The sequence below is a fragment of the Nuphar pumila genome, chromosome 2, assembly GCF_984573655.1.
Source record: "Nuphar pumila chromosome 2, dmNupPumi1.hap1.1, whole genome shotgun sequence".
Classification (NCBI taxonomy): Eukaryota; Viridiplantae; Streptophyta; class Magnoliopsida; order Nymphaeales; family Nymphaeaceae; genus Nuphar; species Nuphar pumila.
The window spans coordinates 9,781,086-9,787,063 of record NC_143250.1 but is presented as its reverse complement, the minus strand read 5'-3'; the positions used below and the strand labels follow the sequence as shown (position 1 = coordinate 9,787,063).

At 38.4% G+C, this 5,978-nt stretch overlaps 1 pseudogene; it reads right to left on the bottom strand.

The window, feature by feature from the left end:
• Positions 1-534: 534 nt before the first annotated feature.
• LOC149844703 (galactolipase DONGLE, chloroplastic pseudogene) lies at positions 535-1,859 on the bottom strand (annotated as a pseudogene).
• Between the last annotated feature and the right edge of the window lie 4,119 nt (positions 1,860-5,978).

The following is a 5,978-nucleotide window of genomic DNA, read 5'->3' as shown; positions in this document are numbered from 1 at the left end:
CTTTATTTTTTGGTATGATTGTAAATAAGTGGAAACTTCAAAGTATGGTGACATCTTGTTGGCACCCCATTAATCAATAAATAATGTTAATAATAAGAGAAAATTTATTTTTATTTCAAGTCTGCACATAGTATTAAAAGTAGGGATATGATAATAATTTGAATTTCTGTTTCTCCATAAAGTTCCACCCTTATATCTACTCCTAAACAAGTGAGAAAAGGACAAGAATAATTCAAACCAAATGTAGCTTCCATTGAAAATAACGTCTCCACCTTCTGCAACATTGATTCCAGATTTATTAATACGTAAGTATAAAGAAAGAGTAATACAGCATTTTATTTCCATACCTGAATACAAGTCTAGTCTTTTACTACAAGAAATATTCTAAATACAAAATTTTCAGTTCCCATTTGGAGAAGATCTTTTCACTAATATACATTAGGAAATGAGAAGTGAATCTTATACTTTTCTTTCTTTAAAAAAAAATGTATAGTGCTGCAACTTCTTCAAAGAAAAAACGATTTGCTGACCTAGTTTCTCAAATTCTTGGGAGTTGAATCAATCTTCCCAAACTCTTGGTAACATCTCTAAATGGGCAGGTATTTAATTTTATGTTTCTTATGGATCGGCTTGCTCTAGTGAAAAAGTCACCACCCTTCTTCACTATTTTCTTGGGACACTTCAGCAACCCAAGGTAGGCCTCCAGGTCATGAACACAGGCAGGGTTTCTCATCTTGAAAAAGTTAAGGGCAAGTTCCACACCAACATGAGCATAGCATAAATGGCGCCAAGGAAGCTTACCCCCTCCCCTCAAAACCCTAGTGTTCTCATTGAAGAAAACTCCTGGTACCTTTGTAACAGGGTCATTGACATTGACTACCCTCAAAACCCTAACACCCAGTTCCTCACACCTTCTCTTGAACCCAGAGTTCCCCACTCTTGGCCCAGCAAATGAGTAAACTGTGATGAATACATCTTCTCTTGATCCAATCTTGTTAAGTCCAAGCTCTGCAATATCATATGCCAATAGCATAGCCAAGGAGCTCCCCATGCTATGCCCAGCCACAGTTATGCTCACCTCCTCTTTTCTATACTTGTTAATGATCCTAGAGAGCTCAGCAAGAAGTTGCTCTCTACAGCTTGCATTACCAAACTTGCAAGAGTTGTCAGTGGATGTGTACAGGCTAAGAAAGCCAAGTTCCACCTTAACATCCAGCCTTGGATCATGAGGGTCCAATCTAGCAGGTGTTAGTGCACTCATGAAGTTGGCAACCCACTCAGCTGGGGTAACAGTTCCTCTGAAACTGATCAGAATATCCTTTCTTCCCAACCTTTTGGTTTCATTCTTCGATGAAACCGCAATGTACCCGACCCATCGTTTCGAGCTCGGGCACTCTTGCAGTGGGATGTTGATGTCCGGGGTTGCATAGATATACTTAGTGATCTCATAACCAGAGCTCTCTAGCCCAACCTTCTGCAACAGCCGGTCCTTTCCATACTTGCAGCTGCAGTACCTCTTCGAGCTCGGGTCGAGGTCAAAGGCATGGTAGCATGCCATCACAAACTCCCCATATCTGATGATCTCATTCTTGAGGATCGGATTCAGGGGTTCAAGAAGACCCTTCCAATTGTTGGATCCTTGTATCTCTCTCCACATGCTTGCCAGGCCATTTCTTGGTTCGGTTGAAGAGTTAGAGGTAGTAGACGACATTACTAGGCAGGATGACTTGTTCTCAAATGTGAATTTGCAACAGAAAACAGATCGCCGAGATCGGAATGATCGAATTCCCGACGAATAGAGAGATCGGTTTGGCATGTAAACTTGGGAGGCCATTGACAGAGAGAGAGAGAGAAGAAGGTGGAGTGGAGAAGTATGGGAGATTATGAGAGACCTTATATAATTGGAGAGAGAATATGAGGACATGAAACCTGCCATCACTGCCGTCGTCATGACATTAACAAATTGTAGCATGTTTTTTTTTTTCGACAGAGAAAACTGGGGTTAGGCAGACCCCTATCAGTTATACAACAATACAATTGGAATTCTAACTTGAAACGTCCCAATACATGGTGACGTGCACTTAACTGCTCCTGCCAGACAAAGCAGAGCCCCTGTGGGTACAAATTGCAGCATGTTTGGCAAGTGGATTTGACTCAGAATTCAGGTCTCTTTCCTTTCCTTTGATTTCAATGGTCGGTTGGGGTTTTAAGAAGTCAATCGATCCATTTTGCGGCTCTGCTTGCGAATAGAGAGATCGGTTGCATAACTGTTGTAAAATGCGGGGCCTTAATTCCCAGCCATATTATTGAGGAAAAAAAAAATCATGCCTTTATCCATCTATGTAATTGGATGTGATGAAAACAATTTTTTTTAGTTATATAGAAAAACCCAAAGCCGCAGGTAAATCATAGATCAACCTCTCACCAGTTAGAACTGTAGCTAGGACCATCACCCCCAAGGTCTATGCTAGGTGTTAGTTTGTGCAAAAGGGTGGTGCCCTCAGAAATCGAACCTTGACTACATGTATGAATGCCAAGGCCCAACCCAACTACGCCAAACCCGAGGCCTTTGAGGTGGATGTGATGAAAACATATTACAATAACAAGATTCAAAAGGGATATAACGAGAGATGATTTTAGGAATGACGGGATCCCCTCAAGGGAGGGAAGTTACGTCGAGAGAGAGCGAGAGTCCTCAATCGCGGCGCTTCTCTTGACGCATACCCATTGCAAGCTAACGCGGGGCACATGATGGCGTGCCGTACATCATGTACATCATGTGATCAAATGGTGTTTTATGCAAGTGGGTGAGTCTTCAAAGGGTAGGTGACTCTCTCTCTCTCTCACTGGGATGCGTGTGAAAGGAAGGCAAATCAAAGGGAAAAGTAGGTTGATGTCGTTTTAGTTTTTATGTTTTGGGTTGGTGGTTTTTTTGTTTGGGAAAATTTTTATTTTGGAGCCAACTTTTTACACTTAATTCCATAAATTGAGCCACATGCTTTTGAATTTCCTGATATGATTGTTTATTTTCCTCTAAACTGCCAAACAAAACCTACATTTATTATTATCTATTAATTAAAGTTAAATTATATGAAAAATGATCATATTGTATGGGAAAATGGCATGTTTCTCGAAAGTACAATTTTCGAGATCTGCCCATGCCCAAATTCGCAAATGAATGAATTTTTTAGGACCCTTTTACTCTTCGCACGAGCGAACCTCCTGAGGTTCGCGCGATATATAGGTGTGATATCCCAATCTCATAACCTCTCACTAAAAAGTACATTTACATGATTTCGTGGACCTCACGAAGTTCACATAACCAAATTTGCGGATCTCCTGTGACTGAAATTTATATAGCTTTGTAAATATCGTACAAAATTTACATATATAGATGACATTCACTAGCTACTGTATGAATCTCCTTTAAGTAATTGATTATCAAGTAAGTTCGCAAATGTGTGGTGACATTCACATATTAATGTTTGTGAATGTCCTCGACCTTCGCACTTTGATCGATCTCCGCAAATAAGGTACTACCATTACATATATAGTACGGCATTCACAAGTTGTCATGTGAATCTTCTTTAAGTAAATGGTCCTTAAGGAGGCCTGCAAATGTATGGCGACATTCACATATAATTTTTGTGAATGTTTCCGACCTTCCCATTTTGTCGTTGTGAATTTGCTCTATATATATGAAAGTTCTGACTATTTTGCAGAGTTTTTAGCATTGCAAATTTGAAGAATAACTTGCCTGCAAATTTTCTTAGTTTTTGTGAATGTTTGTACGATCATTAAATGTGACGATCATCAATATAAAAGTGATGGTTCTGATTTCAGGACTATTTTTGCATAAACAAGGGTTTTATGTGGTCCCTAACATTGTTCTCCCAATAAAAAATTTTAGTGATTTTTTTACAACTATTTTCGACATTTCATCGGTGACACTTCATCAGTAACTTTTTTAGAATCATCGATGGTGAGTTTTTCTGTTAAGCACATCTTTAATTGTTGAATCAGTTGTTTTTTGAAACAGTGGCATGAATCAGTAAATAACTGAAGTATTGACATGAGTTAGTTATTTTGTAGAAAAATTACATGGTTTTCAAGTTATCTTTGCATGTTCAATAGCGTATTCTATTTTTTTATTTTATTAAATCATTTTTCAGTAAATATTCGTTTGCCGCTTTGTTTCCTTAACGATTGATATGCCTCTATCTTCGAATTTGATTGTTTATTTGTTATGTATCTTGTATTATTGACATGAGTAGGGAACACATACATCATTTTCGTATTTTTTTCATTTTCAATAGTCTATTCTCTATCTTTGTTACCCCCCTAATAACCTTTATTCTTTGTTTTATTATTGTAAGAAATTTTGAACTTGTTTATTATAAAATGACAATTGAAGAGACTGACTCGAAGGGGCCCACACCCACACCATGTGCTATTGTTGCAACAGAGTAACAAAACTCAAAGGAAAAAATTACACACTGGGTGATACTTCCTACTATGAAGTACAGATTAGGATTGACAAGTAGATAGAGAGGGACTCTCCTCTGTAGCCAAAAGCATGGGTGTGTGACATTTTTCACAAAATTTGTAGCTTTAGTCAGCAAAAACTCAGAAATATATGCTCAAACAAGCAACAACTAACACCTTATGTGGCCTAAATCTATGGCTAAGTTTAAAAAAAAAGTTGAAGGGTTTGTAACCTCATTTATATCTCTTATCTAGAAAGCATCTAAGGTGAGGGAGGGGGAGGGAAACTCATGTGTGCAGTTGGTGGTGAAGAAGTTTGAGCCATTGGTTTTGTTTGAAATTGTTGCCAACCTCAATATACAGCTAGAGGAAGCGCAAGATGCGGCTATCTGTAGTGGTAGTGGCAAAATGAAAAGAAAGAGTGTATATAATAGAGGGGAAGGAACTTGTACAAAGGTGGATAAGGTACCTCAACACAAAAAGGATGCAAAGCCTAAGGTTGAGGTGATGGGGGATAATAGAGAAGTTGGAGATGTTGAGGTAGAGATTGATATCGAGGGTCCTGAAGAAATGTTGCAGACTAAGGGTCCTATGGTCGAATCAGATGCTTAGCCAAAGTTTGAAGTTGAGTTGGATCGATAGTGCATAGGGGGATCCTGAGGGAGGTCATTTGGAGGGATCAGAGAAGGATCCTCAAGAGTCTAATTAAGGTGGTTATTATGCTCTGTATTTTAATTTTTTGAGTATCGGATTGAGTCATTCCCTAAGAGTGGTGTTACACCGAGAGAAACTTCCTAGAGCATGACTTCGAGTCATAATGGATTGATCACTAACTTCTACAGAAGACTCCTGGATATGCCGACCTAGGACAAATATTTGACAGTTTTGGCCCCATAACCTCTCTAGACTGGGGATTACCGAGGCATTGCCCTTCGAAACATAGAAATTAGGGCCTAGAAAGTTTATATTGTCTACTTTCTTTAAGGTAGACAAAGGATCATTCTGGTTAAGTATACCTTGGCAAGGTATACCCGAAATCCTACTCAAGGGATATCTTATTATGGCCATGGGTGAATACAACTAGTGTATAGGTTAGTGCATTGTGATAATCATCACATGGATCATCTCTTGAAACCTTAATTCAATATTTATTTTGTTGAACACCCATATACACACTCAACTTTATGGGTTTCTATCACCTTGCATGTAATTCTCATATACTGCATCACATAGCACAACATGCATTCTCATAACACATGAATCATGTAAACATGTTATTTAACAGTTATTCATGAAGTATCACATAATTTCAATGAATAGTAATTAGTTAGTTATACATCATCATCACAAATGTATATCATTCTATGACACGCAGTTTTATATCATTGTTAAGTTGTTTGGGTCCCATGGCTAGAGTAGCCTGAATCTGCAATAACATAAGCATGCTTCGTCAAGCACATTGCATTCAAACATGTCCAGATTCATATTTGAAA